General features: G+C 46.3%; 1 long non-coding RNA gene across 1 annotated transcript; it reads left to right on the top strand.

Moving 5' to 3' along the window:
* Positions 1-7,916: 7,916 nt before the first annotated feature.
* LOC138851125 (uncharacterized) lies at positions 7,917-8,233 on the top strand. The gene is made up of 2 exons (XR_011390998.1): positions 7,917-7,978; positions 8,162-8,233. It is a non-coding gene; the product is annotated as an uncharacterized lncRNA (long non-coding RNA).
* Positions 8,234-17,430: the final 9,197 nt, after the last annotated feature.

Genomic DNA, 17,430 nt, shown 5'->3' with positions numbered 1-17,430 from the left:
GCGCCTGTAGAGGGAATTTTCCCCATGTATGCATGGGGAAGTATATGGAATAGGTTGAGTAGGATGAGGTTGCAACCTCGTGTTCGGGATGTAATGTATCGTTTTCTGCACGGCATTTTACCGTCGGGTGTGGTTCTACGGGATAGACGAGTCGTTGACGGGGGGGAGTGTGGGATATGTGGTGGGGAGGAGTCGGCTTTTCATGTAGTATATTTTTGTGATGGACTGAGGAGTGTCAAGGGGTGGTTAAATAGGGTGATAAATAGGATAGGAGGTAAAGGAATTTCTGTATTGAGAGCATTAAGTCTCGACGTGGGGGGTTGGGAGGAACGTGTAATCAGAGCTGTGGGATACATTATGGCAGATTATATCTATATAGTGTGGGGATTGCGGGGGAAACAGGTTACTGAGGTGAAGAGGAGGGTGTTAGCGTTAACGTTCTATAAAACGGTATGTAGAAATAAGGAAATTTATGGGAGGAGGTGGGTGAAGGATTTTTCAGAGGGATATAGGCAACTTACGTTACAGGTTTTATTAGACTTGTAATATACGAGGGAGGGGAGGGTATGATTGGAAAGTGTTGCTGGGGTAGGGAAGTCATGGGTGAAAACAGGGTTGCCTCCCTGGTAATGGATAACAAAAGTGTTTGCGAGAGTGTTGGATGAGTGATGCATGAGTGAATAATATGTGGACCACGGGTGCTAGCACCTGTGGAGCTGGCCAGTTTTTGTGTGACATGGACTATATACTTATTATACATATTGCGTGTGGTAATATTGATTTACGGTAATGACATTGTAATTTGGAGATTTGCTATAATAATTGCATGTATTTGCTCCAACTTGTTTTCTAGGTGCCTTGCACTGCATAGTGTTGATGCTGTGATCATGCACGGTGTCCAGAGATATGATGTGATATGTTTGTATTAATGTCTGTGCATTATTGTTCGTCACTGGTGAGCTGCAATTTTCAGTTTTGTTTTGAGAGTAAAGAGTTTAATGTACGTCAGATAGTGTAAATAAAGTTGGGCAACAGTGGTGTTATAGGTTTTTGTGGTTAGGTGCGTGCTAGGCACAGTCTTTGTGTTACTTATGTCATGGTTATATTTTATGTTGTATTGTACTGTTGTCAATAGCACTATGTTATGTCCATATAAGCTGTATAGAGCTTGAATGTCATAGATGAAGCTGTTATTGTTTTTAACATTGGAATTGCATGTTTAAATGTGTAGAAGCTTACATGTGATGGATTTTGAGACTAAGTTTATACATATGGCTTTGTAGTCATTTTGTATGTCTTTGTGACTTTTCTATATCATCATTGTTGTGTAATACATATTGTTATGTACTTGAACCAATAGGACAATTACATAAAAAATTGTTTTGATCATTGCTGTGTGACATTAGATTAGGCAACATTCATTGTTAGCATGTTAGGTTGTAAATAGTGGGGTGGTTGGATAACCACTAGGGGGGGGTAATATGTCTGTATAATATGTTCAGTGCAATGAATTGCATGGTCTGCAATCGATTATTCAGTACCATTTCAAGGGATGTGTATATAAAAGTGTTGTTCATATCATGTAATTCTGTTGGGTAGCTCCAACAGGTTTGGGTTAAGTGATAGGATGAGGGAGCAGGGAGGGGGGGTGTACCCACACGGAGTTGTAAGTGTGGTGTGTAATGTTAGCTGTAGGTAGGATTGTGTTAATTTATACCCTAAAATGAGTTTTATAGATTATATTTTGTAATGTCATGTTTTAAATAAAAAAAAAAAAAAAAAAGCGTTGGTTCATTCACTGCCTGACCATGGTAGAGTGCGGTTGTGCGCTGCACCCCTCTGCTGTTTTCAGGCGAGCTACCTTGTATCAACATGGCGCTGAGTGTGAGGAGGCGCGTAAATACCATTGGTATTGAGCTGCTTCGTGGGGCGATTTCACCCTCTTCAGTGCAAGTCTTACTCCCAACAATCATTAGGGAGACCTATGGAATCCAGGACGATGAGGTGTATGGTGTAGCCCTGAATGGGGCTTATAGAATCTTCGTCAAACTGAATTCCACGTCCGTGTATGAGTCTTTGGTGACGAGATTCCAAGACGTGAGTCTTGACGCTACTCCAGCTGTGAAGGTGCGTTTGATCGACGTATCTCGCCACTTTACGTGGGTTAAGATACGTAATGTCCCATTTGAGGCAGATGAGGCTGACATAAGGAGTGTTTTTGAGACATATGGAACCGTACATCTGGCACAAAAGGGCAAGTGGACGGCAGGTGCTTACATGGGACGTCCGGAGGGTACCTTTTCCCTGAAGATGACTCTGAGACATCCCATACCGTCTTACGTCGTGTTGGAGGACTTCAGGACGCAAGTTATGGTATCGTATGCCGGACAGAGACGTACGTGCAGAATATGTGGGGCGTACGACCATATGGCGGCAGAGTGCGTGAAGCTGAGGAGGGCGCCAGCGCAAACTGGTGAAGCACCAGTTACCAGCGTGATAGCTGTTGAGAGCCCAGTGCGCAAGCAAGGGCCTGGGCGCTTGTGGAGTGAAGAGGTGGAGGATTCCAAAGAGGAGAATGGCATGTGTGAGGTAAGCTGTGATGTAAAAGGATCTGTTACTACACAAAGGAAAAGTACAGAAGTGCAAGTGCAGGAGGAGGTGCAGGCTCTAGAGGAAGAGCTTCAGGAAGTGTTAAGGACATTGACACCGCCTGCAGAGGATGTTGTTCCTGAGCTGGTGAGAGAGACGGCGTTGCCTGTAGAGGAATGTAAGGATAAAAAACATAGCAAGGTTGACGGGCCAACTAGTAAGAGAGAGTTGTCGCCGTGTGCTGTGGAACGGGGCGTGGTGGAGGTTGAGGTTCATCGTGAGGGAACCTCAGAAGATAACATGGATGTAGAGGGCATCACGAGGAAGAGAGCGGCGGCGTCAGACTCAGATGATGTCCTGACGCCGGCGCAGAGGTCTGGGAGGAAGGAAGAGCAATGTCGAAGCAGTCACGATAAGAGGCATCGCAAAAAAGGGGGAGGGGTTGATGGTGTGAAGCCTTGTGCTGGCTCTGGGGCAGGAGGCCCTGGGATGAATGAAGAGAGGAGGAAGGGTTGGAAACTATAAAGAGGCCTTAGGTGTATGACTGTGAACGTAAATGGACTGTGTAATAGTGTGAAGAAGGAATGGTTTCGAATGTTTCTGTATAAATATAGGGTGGATGTAGTGTTCCTGCAAGAACACAATTTCAAGGAGGGAAGAGTGCTCGAGGTGGAGGGGTTTCAGGTCATGACTCTGCCATCTGCACGTCTGAAAGGTGGTGTGGGTATATTGATCAGGGAGGCAAGCCCGTTTGTGTTGCTAAGAAGTGAGGGGGAGGGGGGGGGGAAGAGTATTGCGCGTGGATGGGTGGTGGATGGGACAGCGGGTATCTTTTGTATGTGTGTATGCACCAGCGGAAAATGATGTGAGGGTAAAAAGGGATTTTGTATGTGAAGAACTAGTTTTCTTCTTACGTGGTTTACCTGCAGTGGCCGTCGTTGGTGGCGACTGGAACTGCGTTATTAGGAGGGCTGACGTGGAACCAAAAGGGGCGGGGCACGTGTCGGCGGCCTTGCGAGATCTTTTGAGGGATATTCAGTTGCGGGATGCGGTTGGAGGAGGGGCGTGGGAGGTAGAGCACACTTTTGTAAGACGGGGTTACGCTGCTAGGTTGGATAGGCTGTATATATCTCAAGGGGTTGGGTTGACATTTTTCCGTACAATAGAAGTAGCTTATTCGGATCATCGGGCGGTAGTAGCAGAGGTGGCGTGGGAGTCACTAGCAGGTATATCTAGGGGATATTGGAAATTAAATACAAGTGTGTTAGGTGATGAGGAGGGGATAGAGGGATTTGCAACGCTGTGGGAGGGGTTACGTGCAGAGATAAAAGGGGTAGAGGATGTGGTGATGTGGTGGGATGGTGTGGCTAAAGAACGGATTAAGCAATATTACGTAAAGGAAGGGAAACGTATCAATTCTTTAAAATATGGGCTTGCTAACTATTTGGAGGATAGATTACGGGGTTGTTATGCGAGGGGGGCGGTGGCGGGCACTTATCCAATGGATGAAATTATGGCAATTAAAGGGAGGCTGCGTGAGGTACAGGATGAGAGGTTCCAAGCGGTGCGGGTACAGGCGGGGGTGGAAGAGGTGTTATGGGGCGATAGACCTTCATCGTGCGTATTGCGTAGGCAGAAACAAAGACAGCAGGCAATGACTATTCCATGGTTGGAGGTTCATGAATCGATAGGAGGGTACAGGGAGGGGCAGGTCATACAAGCTACGGAAGGAATGGGGGCGTTTGCTGACAAGTGGTATGAGAAGTACTGGCAACGAGAAGGGGTAGAGGATGGGGTTTTAGAACAGGTGTGTGGGAGTGTGGTATGTCAGTTGCGTAACAGTGATAGGGAAGCACTGGGTGGGGAAATAACTGAGGGGGAAATATGGAGGGCTTTAAGTGGAATGCGAAAGGGCAAAGCACCGGGAATTGATGGACTCCCGGCAGAGTTTTATCAGCAGCATTGGGAATTATTGAGGCATTTTCTGGTTAGGTTATTAAATTGCATGAAGGAGAGAGGTGAGCTGGGTGAGAAGCAGGCAACGGCTGTCGTTGTATTGGTACCGAAGGGTAAGGGGCAGCATACGCTTCGGGATTACCGGGCGATCTCGTTGTTATGCGCAGATTATAAATTGTTTGCGAAGATTTTGGGAAATCGGGTCAAGTGTGTGGTAGGGGCGGGTAGTATCAAAAACTCAGTTTGGTTTGCCAGGGAGGTCTATGGTGGAGGGGCATGGGTTACTTAGGGATTTCGTGGAGGCAAAAGGGGGGGGGGGAGGGAGGGAGGTTTGGTGGCGCTCGATTGGCAAGGGGCATACGATAGAGTGGATCGGAAAGCATTGAAAGCCATCCTCAGGGGTCAGGGGTTTGGGGAAGAAATAGTGGGCTGGGTTGAGGCGTTGTATGGAGGTGCAATGGCGAGGGTACAGATTAATGGTCGATTGGGTGGGAAGATTGTAATGGGTAGGGGACTTAGGCAGGGGTGTCCTATGTCACAATTATTGTTTGCGTGCGTACAGGACCCCTTTTATAGATTGATGGAGCAGCGTATGTGTCACGTAGAGGGACCAGGGTGTGAGGTTGCGAGGGTTTGGCCAGTTTTAATTGGGTATGTGGATGATACAACTGTTCTGATCAGGGAGGGGATGTCAATGGACACATTAGACGGGGTAGTACAAATGTTCGCAGGGGCAACTGGTATGAGGGTAAATTCAGATAAATCCATGGTCATGGGGTTAGGAGCTTGGGCGGGTAGGGTTGATTGGGGTAGTGCAGTTGTGAGGAGGCAGGTGCATTCGTTAAAAATCTGCGGTCTTATTTATGCAGACGATCTACCTGTGGCACGCATGGAAAACTCGCTTAGGATGGTAGAAAGGATTCAGGGACGCTTGGGTGCATTGCGACCTTATCATTTGACCCTTGTGCAGCGTGCCATTGTTGTTAATATCTTACTGTATAGCAAAGTATGGCACGTGGCAGCCGTGTTCCCATTAACTGGGCCAGCAATAACGAACATACTTAGGAAGGTTTTTAAATTCTTGTGGGGTTCGAGCTGTGATTGGATTAAGAGGGATGTGGTAATGTTACCTGTAAGTAAGGGGGGGGCTGGGATTGCTGGACTTAAAGCGGAGGGTCAAATGTGTCTTCATTAAAAGGGAGGTGATGAGGGAAAGTGTGGGTGGGGGGGGTTTGGCCAGGATCCATAACAGATTGCAACGGATGTATACAGGAGTTGAGTTGCATGAGTGTGAAACTGTGTTGAGGGCTCTGGCGTGGGATCGAGAGCCAGCAAAGGTTAAAATAGGTAGGTTGTGTAGATTGTTAGCCGGGAGGGTTGTAGCGCCTGTAGAGGGAATTTTCCCCATGTATGCATGGGGAAGTATATGGAATAGGTTGAGTAGGATGAGGTTGCAACCTCGTGTTCGGGATGTAATGTATCGTTTTCTGCACGGCATTTTACCGTCGGGTGTGGTTCTACGGGATAGACGAGTCGTTGACGGGGGGGAGTGTGGGATATGTGGTGGGGAGGAGTCGGCTTTTCATGTAGTATATTTTTGTGATGGACTGAGGAGTGTCAAGGGGTGGTTAAATAGGGTGATAAATAGGATAGGAGGTAAAGGAATTTCTGTATTGAGAGCATTAAGTCTCGACGTGGGGGGTTGGGAGGAAAGTGTAATCAGAGCTGTGGGGTACATTATGGCAGATTATATCTATATAGTGTGGGGATTGCGGGGCAAACAGGTTACTGAGGTGAAGAGGAGGGTGTTAGCGTTAACGTTCTATAAAACGGTATGTAGAAATAAGGAAATTTATGGGAGGAGGTGGGTGAAGGATTTTTCAGAGGGATATAGGCAACTTACGTTACAGGTTTTATTAGACTTGTAATATACGAGGGAGGGGAGGGTATGATTGGAAAGTGTTGCTGGGGTAGGGAAGTCAGGGGTGAAAACAGGGTTGCCTCCCTGGTAATGGATAACAAAAGTTTTGCGAGAGTGTTGGATGAGTGATGCATGAGTGAATAATATGTGGACCACGGGTGCTTGCACCTGTGGAGCTGGCCAGTTTTTGTGTGAATGGACTTTATACTTATTATACATATTGTGTGTGGTAATATTGATTTACGGTAATGACATTGTATTTTGGAGATTTGCTATAATAATTGCATGTATTTGCTCCAACTTGTTTTCTAGGTGCCTTGCACTGCATAGTGTTGATGCTGTGATCATGCACGGTGTCCAGAGATATGATGTGATATGTTTGTATTAATGTCTGTGCATAATTGTTCGTCACTGGTGTTCTGCAATTCAGTTTTGTTTTGAGAGTAAAGAGGTTAATGCACGTCAGATAGTGTAATAAAGTTGGGCAACAGTGGTGTTATAGGTTTTTGTGGTTAGGTGCGTGCTAGGCACAGTCTTTATGTGTTACTTATGTCATGGTTATATTTTATGTTGTATTGTACTGTTGTCAATAGTACTATGTAATGTCCATATAAGCTGTATAGAGCTTGAATGTCATAGTTGAAGCTGTGTTATTGTTTTAACACTGGAATTGCATGTTTAAATGTGTAAAGGCTTACATGTGTTGGATTTTGAGACTAAGTTTATTCTTATGGTTTTGTAGTAATTTTGTATGTCTTTGTGACTTTTCTATATCACCATTGTTATGTAATACATATTGTTATGTAACTGAACCATTAGGACAATTACATAAATTAATGTTGGATCATTGCTGTGTGACTTTCGATTAGGCAACATTCATTGTTTATAGTATGTTAGGTTGTAAATAGTGGGGTGGTTGGATAACCACGGAGGGGGGGGGGGGGTAATATGTCTGTATAATATGTTCAGTGCAATGCATTGTATGGTCTGTAGTCGATTATTAAGTACCATTTCGAGGGATGTGTATATAAAAGTGTTGTTCATATCAGGTAATTCTGTTGGGTAGCTCCAACAGGTTTGGGTTAAGTGATAGGATGAGGGAGCAGGGAGGGGGGGGGGGTGTACCCACACGGAGTTGTAAGTGTGGTGTGTAATATTAGATGTAGGGAGGATTGTGTTAATTATCGACTTAAATGAGTTTTACATATTATATTTTGTAATGTCATGTTTTAAATAAAATATAAAAAAAAAAAAAAAAAATTACCAAGTGATACACATCCCCCCCCCTCCCACCAGTAGCAACTACTCACCCCTCCACCAGCAGCCCACCCTCCTACCCTTCCCCTAACAACCTTCCCCTCCCCACAAACAAGCACTGACGTCATCACCCCCTCCTGCAGGTCAGTGGCGCCATTAAGCCTTAGAGGTCAAGAATAGTGGCGCCACTAGTCACTTGTCTGCCATCCACCACACCATCAACACCTCCAGCTCCTCCAGTTACATCAACCTGAGGTAATGTAAAAAACTTTAATTATTCCAATGTTATGGTAATTTTTGATAGATCAGCTTGGAAAATGTTATTGCGATTTTTATTCTTACAGAATATTGAAGGAAACATTGTAAATATATATTAAGACTTATAACTATTAAACAGTAATGTAGTTTATCTAGTGATGTACATACTTATGTTGGCAGACATTGTGTTGGTGCTGCTGATGACATCTCTGAAGACTTGTAGCTGCCCACCACAGTGACTTTACCACACAGCAGCTGCCCACCACAGTGACTTCACCGCACAGCAGCTGCCCACCACAGTGACTTCACCGCACAGCAGCTGCCCACCACAGTGACTTTACCACACAGCAGCTGCCCACCACAGTGACTTCACCGCACAGCAGCTGCCCACCACAGTGACTTCACCGCACAGCAGCTGCCCACCACAGTGACTTCACCGCACAGCAGCTGCCCACCACACTGTCTTCACCACACAGCAGCTGCCCACCACAGTGACTTCACCGCACAGCAGCTGCCCACCACACGGTCTTCACCGCACAGCAGCTGCCCACCACACGGTCTTCACCGCACAGCAGCTGCCCACCACACGGTCTTCACCGCACAGCAGCTGCCCACCACAGTGACTTCACCGCACAGCAGCTGCCCACCACACGGTCTTCACCACACAGCAGCTGCCCACCACACTGTCTTCACCACACAGCAGCTGCCCACCACAGTGACTTCACCGCACAGCAGCTGCCCACCACACTGTCTTCACCGCACAGCAGCTGCCCACCACAGTGTCTTCACCGCACAGCAGCTGCCCACCACAGTGTCTTCACCGCACAGCAGCTGCCCACCACAGTGTCTTCACCGCACAGCAGCTGCCCACCACAGTGACTTCACCGCACAGCAGCTGCCCACCACAGTGTCTTCACCGCACAGCAGCTGCCCACCACAGTGTCTTCACCGCACAGCAGCTGCCCACCACAGTGACTTCACCGCACAGCAGCTGCCCACCACAGTGTCTTCACCGCACAGCAGCTGCCCACCACAGTGTCTTCACCGCACAGCAGCTGCCCACCACAGTGTCTTCACCGCACAGCAGCTGCCCACCACAGTGTCTTCACCGCACAGCAGCTGCCCACCACACTGTCTTCACCACACAGCAGAAAGTCTTCAACCTACAACATTCGATAAACTTCAGCATTAAAATATAATAAATATAATAAAATAAACTGTCTTTGTTGTGATAAACAAAAATGTTCGTTGAACATACCTACATACACAGTGTTCATGGAACACAAAAGAAAATAACAGAGACAAGCCTCAACTGCTGTATTTGTCAGCAGGACAACATTCACACAATTCGGGAGCTTTAAGCTCGGGGAAAAAAAAAAAATATACCTACCCCAACCCTACTAACAACAGTAGTAATGAGACTATCCGTCTCAATACTGCCATTATTAATAGTTTGAGGTATGATACATTTTTTAAATTTCATGACCTGGTGGAAAGTTTCCTGACAATGCAAAGTGTTGCGACGCTGGACAGTCCAGTGTTTTACCTTAGTGTTTAGCTAAACTGTAACGTCCACAAGTCTACTAGCCTGTGTTATAACACTGGAGACAGGAAGTGATCACGTCTTGTCAGGATGATTCTGCTGCAAGTAAACAAAAGTTGGAGGGTAAACTCCCAAACAGGTACATTACAACTAAAGCAAACCTACTCCTAATATCCCCAAGACACCTGTTTAACTGGGGAGAAAAAAAAATCTTGATAGTCAATCAGATTGGAGTAGTGCAAGTTGACTTTCATGGACTTGTCCCCTCGAGATTACCGCCGCCGCCCCTTCACCATTCAAACTATATTTTACATACATGCCCTTGTGGCTTAGCGCTTCTTTTTTTATTATAATAATAATTACATACATGCACAATTACCCAAATAAATTTTACCGTAACTAGATAATAGATGTATCTATAGGGGTTATACATAGCTTTTGGAATGTTAGACAATCAGGTTTGATCCAGGGAAGGAGTGGGTACTCGCAACTGCTTGTATCAAGATACCTTTCACTGGTACAAAAACGCCTCTTGAAGGGCATCCAAATTTAACAAGATGGAAGTGAGTGCATTTCCCTACACTCATTACACGCTAGACTAACACTACCACCATGTTCCTCATAACACTAGGTAGTGTGCTATCACGTCCCTCATAGCACACTAGACTGACAACCAACACTATGGGTTATCTAACCAGTTGGAGCTCTGCCGTCTACCAGTCTCCTAACACACTACTATGTTAGCCTGAATTAACCTACCTTACCTGCAAGTTATGGCTGGCATCCTAGACACAACCTAAGGACCACTACATTCAAGCCCCAACCCTCTCTACCTCTATTTGTCTGGGTTTCTAACCCAGCAGGGTTAATAATCACTCACTAATACCAATCTAACTCACTCCCCCCTAACTATACTCATCAGCATCAGATGGTAGTGAAATTTTTCTGCTGACTAACACTGCACTTCAGATCACATTAGTTTTCATTAACGTCTGCTGCCATAAGTGTTAGTGAAGTGTAACACTTATGGTAGCAGACGTTAATGATAGTGAAGTGTAACACTTATGGCAGCAGACGTTAATGATAGTGAAGTGTAACACTTATGGCAGCAGACGTTAATGATAGTGAAGTATATCATTAACGTCTGCTGCCATAAGTGTTACACTTCACTATCATTAACGTCTGCTGCCATAAGTGTTACACTTCACTATCATTAACGTCTGGAGAGTTTACCTGGAGAGAGTTCCGGGGGTCAACGCCCCCGCGGCCCGGTCTGAGACCAGGCCTCCTGGTGGATCAGAGCCTGATCAACCAGGCTGTTGCTGCTGGCTGCACGCAAACCAACATACGAGCCACAGCCGGGCTGATCCGGAACTGACTTTAGGTGCTTGTCCAGTGCCAGCTTGAAGACTGCCAGGGGTCTGTTGGTAATCCCCCATATGTGTGCTGGGAGGCAGTTGAACAGTCTCGGGCCCCTGACACTTATTGTATGGTCTCTTAACGTGCTAGTGACACCCCTGCTTTTCATTGGGGGGATGGTGCATCGTCTGCCAAGTCTTTTGCTTTCGTAGTGGGTGATTTTCGTGTGCAAGTTCGGTACTAGTCCCTCTAGGATTTTCCAGGTGTATATAATCATGTATCTCTCCCTCCTGCGTTCCAGGGAATACAGGTTTAGGAACCTCAAGCGCTCCCAATAATTGAGGTGTTTTATCTCCGTTATGCGCGCCGTGAAAGTTCTCTGTACATTTTCTAGGTCGGCAATTTCACCTGCCTTGAAAGGTGTCTGCTGCCATAAGTGTTACACTTCACTACTTAAACTATCAAACCAACTGTAATTCTGAACGATAATACGTTTATATTCCCAGGAACCTGAACGACGCTTAAATTTTCCAAAATGATGAAATTGTGTTAACTCAATGAATCAATATTTAACTTGGCAGTTTGGCCAAAGGCATAAAAAACGTAGAACACCCACCACAACCGCTACCCAAACCCGGAACCCACCAAAATCCCCACGGAAACCACATGCAATAACAGATTGCAGACAGCTACTGAAGGTCGTTGGTGGGTTCCCAGGTCAACAGTTCTACGTAATCTATGCCTTCAGGGGAGATTACTCTCCCCTGCTATATGCATTCTTAATGCATATAGCAGATGCTCCAGTTTTATACCTTACCTATCCTACTTAAACTAATTCTATAAGTTATTTTGATAGAAACTAAATAATTGTAGACCTACAGTGTTATATACAGCACAACTATGTAGCATACTCCAGGTATAGGCCTTACTGATTTGTAGAGCAATGGTGGTGCAAGGTGGGGATGATGGGAGGTAAAGTTAAGATCAAGGTGTTCTAGGCGAGATCAAGGGGTCTAGGTAAGATCAAGAAGAACTAGGTAAGCTCAACAGGGGTCTAGGTAAGATCAAAGGGGTCTAAAGCTTCCTAACCTATAATCAGTCTTCAGTTCTAAGCTTTACAACCCATTTCTCCCATTTTTATCTACACCCCATTCAAGTTAACTTATAAAATGCATTTCTTATTATTTCCCGACCAGAGATTTCATCTCTGGTCGGGAGATAATGGTCGGGAGATAACCTAATACTTCCCACTAAGTTACTTTTGATATCAGTTCCTTATAATCTTAACTATATTCTCCCCACCAGCCTACCACCTAATACAATTATCTGCTTCAATAACTAAACTTTAGAGGACTTGTAATCTGGAAATACCTTACAAGTGGACCCCGCCCACCTCTGACGACGTCTCCAGCTGCTGCATCTCCACATACCTGGCGTAACCCTCTCCAGGTATAACACTAAATGCTATGAGTCAGATCATTTACTAGTGGTTGTCTCCACTCCTCAGACTGGTCAATGTTGCAGCAGACAGCACTCTTCAGACTGGTCAATGTTGCAGCAGACAGCACTCCTCAGACTGGTCAATGTTGCAGCAGACAGCACTCCTCACACTGGTCAATGTTGCAGCAGACAGCACTCCTCAGACTGGTCAATGTTGCAGCAGACAGCACTCCTCAGACTGGTCAATGTTGCAGCAGACAGCACTCCTCACACTGGTCAATGTTGCAGCAGACAGCACTCCTCAGACTGGTCAATGTTGCAGCAGACAGCACTCCTCAGACTGGTCAATGTTGCAGCAGACAGCACTCCTCAGACTGGTCAATGTTGCAGCAGACAGCACTCCTCAGACTGGTCAATGTTGCAGCAGACAGCACTCCTCAGACTGGTCAATGTTGCAGCAGACAGCACTCCTCAGACTGGTCAATGTTGCAGCAGACAGCACTCCTCACACTGGTCAACGTTGCAGCAGACAGCACTCCTCAGACTGGTCAACGTTGCAGCAGACAGCACTCCTCAGACTGGTCAATGTTGCAGCAGACAGCACTCCTCACACTGGTCAATGTTGCAGCAGACAGCACTCCTCACACTGGTCAATGTTGCAGCAGACAGCACTCCTCACACTGGTCAATGTTGCAGCAGACAGCACTCCTCACACTGGTCAATGTTGCAGCAGACAGCACTCCCCAGACTGGTCAATGTTGCAGCAGACAGCACTCCTCAGACTGGTCAATGTTGCAGCAGACAGCACTCCTCACACTGGTCAATGTTGCAGCAGACAGCACCCCTCAGACTGGTCAATGTTGCAGCAGACAGCACTCCTCACACTGGTCAATGTTGCAGCAGACAGCACTCCTCAGACTGGTCAATGTTGCAGCAGACAGCACTCCTCAGACTGGTCAATGTTGCAGCAGACAGCACTCCTCACACTGGTCAATGTTGCAGCAGACAGCACTCCTCAGACTGGTCAATGTTGCAGCAGACAGCACTCCTCAGACTGGTCAATGTTGCAGCAGACAGCACTCCTCACACTGGTCAATGTTGCAGCAGACAGCACTCCTCAGACTGGTCAATGTTGCAGCAGACAGCACTCCTCAGACTGGTCAATGTTGCAGCAGACAGCACTCCTCACACTGGTCAATGTTGCAGCAGACAGCACTCCTCACACTGGTCAATGTTGCAGCAGACAGCACTCCTCAGACTGGTCAATGTTGCAGCAGACAGCACTCCTCACACTGGTCAATGTTGCAGCAGACAGCACTCCTCAGACTGGTCAATGTTGCAGCAGACAGCACTCCCCAGACTGGTCAATGTTGCAGCAGACAGCACTCCTCACACTGGTCAATGTTGCAGCAGACAGCACTCCTCAGACTGGTCAATGTTGCAGCAGACAGCACTCCTCACACTGGTCAATGTTGCAGCAGACAGCAGTTAACACACTGGTCAATGTTGCAGCAGACAGCACTCCTCAGACTGGTCAATGTTGCAGCAGACAGCACTCCTCACACTGGTCAATGTTGCAGCAGACAGCAGTTAACACACTGGTCAATGTTGCAGCAGACAGCAGTTAACACACTGGTCAATGTTGCAGCAGACAGCACTCCTCACACTGGTCAATGTTGCAGCAGACAGCAGTTAACACCTGCAACAAAACACACATTATAACCATCAACATTACATACATATATACACAAACATTATCATCTAATATAAACATTACTCTCGTATAAACATTAATGTTTAACACAGTAAAGTTATCTTTATCTTTAATCAATATTTCTTTCACATTAACTTAACTAACAAGTTGTTAACATGTTAACCTACATATGGATCACAAGGCGCAAGTTCCTTGGATCAAGAGGCCTTCACTAAGCTAGTTTCCAGTAAGGGAAAAAATAGCCCAGAACTAGATACACCATTATGGGTTATGTTTGATCCGAGGAAGGGGAGTAGCTCCAGTTCCTCGCATCAAAACCCTTCCGCTAAGGTCAATCACCCCCCCCCCAAGATAATTAATACTATTCAAATAATAATTTGGTGAGTAAACCGGTGGCGGGGACCAGGAGCTGCAGCTCATCTCTGCTGTTGTACTGAGAAATACGTCACCAGACAATACTCACGTTATTTAGGTGTGTTAACAGGTTGAGGAAGCGGTAAAGCCGACGGAGCAGCAGGAGGAAGAGCAACACGTCTCTCCTGTACAACCATTGAAGTTCAACTGACTCTTAGTAACCTTGAGGTTGGTCACTGTCCTGACCTTCACTATAACACCATCACTGATAACCTGACTAACTCTGACTACCACCACTAGATGGCACGACTACACCACCACTGTCCTGACCGTCACTATAACACCATCACTGATAACCTGACTAACTCTGACTACCACCACTAGATGACACTACTACACCACCACTGTCATGACCTTCACTGTAACACCATCACTGATAACCTGACTAACTCTGACTACCACCACTAGATGTCACTACTACACCACCACTGTCCTGACCTTCACTATAACACCATCACTGATAACCTGACTAACTCTGACTACCACCACTAGATGGCACTACTACACCACCACTCTCCTGACCTTCACTATAACACTATCACTGATAACCTGACTAACTCTGACTACCACCACTAGATGGCACTACTACACCACCACTGTCCTGACCTTCACTGTAACACCATCACTGATAACCTGACTAACTCTGACTACCACCACTAGATGGCACTACTACACCACCACTGTCCTGACCGTCACTATAACACCATCACTGATAACCTGACTAACTCTGACTACCACCACTAGATGGCACTACTACACCACCACTGTCCTGACCTTCACTATAACACCATCACTGATAACCTGACTAACTCTGACTACCACCACTAGATGTCACTACAACACCACTATTGTCCTGACCTTCACTATAACACCATCACTGATAACCTGACTAACTCTGACTACCACCACTAGATGGCACTACTACACCACCACTGTCCTGACCTTCACTATAACACTATCACTGATAACCTGACTAACTCTGACTACCACCACTAGATGGCACTACTACACCACCACTGTCCTGACCTTCACTATAACACCATCACTGATAACCTGACTAACTCTGACTACCACCACTAGATGGCACTACTACACCACCACTTCCACCACTAGATGGCACTACTACACCACCACTTCCACCACTAGATGTCACTACTACACCACCACTGTCATGGTGGAGCACTCAACCCATGTTTACCTGGAGAGAGTTCCGGGGGTCAACGCCCCCGCTGCCTGGTCTGTGACCAGGCCTCCTGGTGGATCAGAGCCTGATCAACCAGGCTGTTACTGCTGGCTGCACGCAAACCAACGTACGAGCCACAGCCCGGCTGGTCAGGTACCGACTTTAGGTGCTTGTCCAGTGCCAGCTTGAAGATTGCCAGGGGTCTATTGGTAATCCCCCTTATGTATGCTGGGAGGCAGTTGAACAGTCTCGGGCCCCTGACACTTATTGTATGGTCTCTTAACGTGCTAGTGACACCCCTGCTTTTCATTGGGGGGATGTTGCATCGTCTGCCAAGTCTTTTGCTTTCGTTGTGAGTGATTTTCGTGTGCAAGTTCGGTACTAGTCCCTCTAGGATTTTCCAGGTGTATATAATCATGTATCTCTCCCGCATGCGTTCCAGTGAATACAGGTTCAAGAACCTCAAGAGCTCCCAGTAATTGAGGTGTTTTATCTCCGTTATGCGCGCCGTGAAGGTTCTCTGTACATTTTCTAGGTCAGCAATTTCACCTGCCTTGAAAGGTGCTGTTAGTGTGCAGCAATATTCCAGCCTAGATAGAACAAGTGACCTGAAGAGTGTCATCATGGGCTTGGCCTCCCTAGTTTTGAAGGTTCTCATTATCCATCCTGTCATTTTTCTAGCAGATGCGATTGACACAATGTTATGTCCTTCAAGGTGAGATCCTCCGACATGATCACTCCCAGGTCTTTGACGTTGGTGTTTCGCTCTATTTTGTGGCCAGAATTTGTTTTGTACTCTGATGAAGATTTAATTTCCTCATGTTTACCATATAGGAGTAATTGAAATTTCTCATCGTTGAACTTCATATTGTTTTCTGCAGCCCACTGAAAGATTTGGTTGATTTCTGCCTGGAGCCTTGCAGTGTCTGCAATATCTGCCTGGAGCCTTGCAGTGTCTGCAATGGAAGACACTGTCATGCAGATTCGGGTGTCATCTGCAAAGGAAGACACGGTGCTGTGGCTGACATCCTTGTCTATGTCGGATATGAGGATGAGGAACAAGATGGGAGCGAGTACTGTGCCTTGTGGAACAGAGCTTTTCACCGTAGCTGCCTCGGACTTTACTCTGTTGACGACTACTCTCTGTGTTCTGTTAGTGAGGAAATTATAGATCCATCGACCGACTTTTCCTGTTATTCCTTTAGCACGCATTTTGTGCGCTATTACGCCATGGTCACACTTGTCGAAGGCTTTTGCAAAGTCTGTATATATTACATCTGCATTCTTTTTGTCTTCTAGTGCATTTAGGACCTTGTCGTAGTGATCCAATAGTTGAGACAGACAGGAGCGACCTGTTCTAAACCCATGTTGCCCTGGGTTGTGTAACTGATGGGTTTCTAGATGGGTGGTGATCTTGCTTCTTAGGACCCTTTCAAAGATTTTTATGATATGGGATGTTAGTGCTATCGGTCTGTAGTTCGTTGCTGTTGCTTTACTGCCCCCTTTGTGGAGTGGGGCTATGTCTGTTGTTTTTAGTAACTGTGGGACGACCCCCGTGTCCATGCTCCCTCTCCATAGGATGGAAAAGGCTCGTGATAGGGGCTTCTTGCAGTTCTTGATGAACACAGAGTTCCATGAGTCTGGCCCTGGGGCAGAGTGCATGGACATGTCATTTATCGCCTGTTCGAAGTCATTTGGCGTCAGGATAACATCGGATAGGCTTGTGTTAACCAAATTCTGTGGCTCTCTCATAAAATTTTTTTATGATATGGGATGTTAGTGCTATCGGTCTGTAG

The sequence above is a fragment of the Cherax quadricarinatus genome, unplaced genomic scaffold (genome assembly GCF_038502225.1).
Source record: "Cherax quadricarinatus isolate ZL_2023a unplaced genomic scaffold, ASM3850222v1 Contig3, whole genome shotgun sequence".
Taxonomy (NCBI): Eukaryota; Metazoa; Arthropoda; class Malacostraca; order Decapoda; family Parastacidae; genus Cherax; species Cherax quadricarinatus.
The sequence above is the reverse complement of the archived record's forward strand: the minus strand, read 5'-3'. Positions and strand labels throughout refer to the sequence as shown.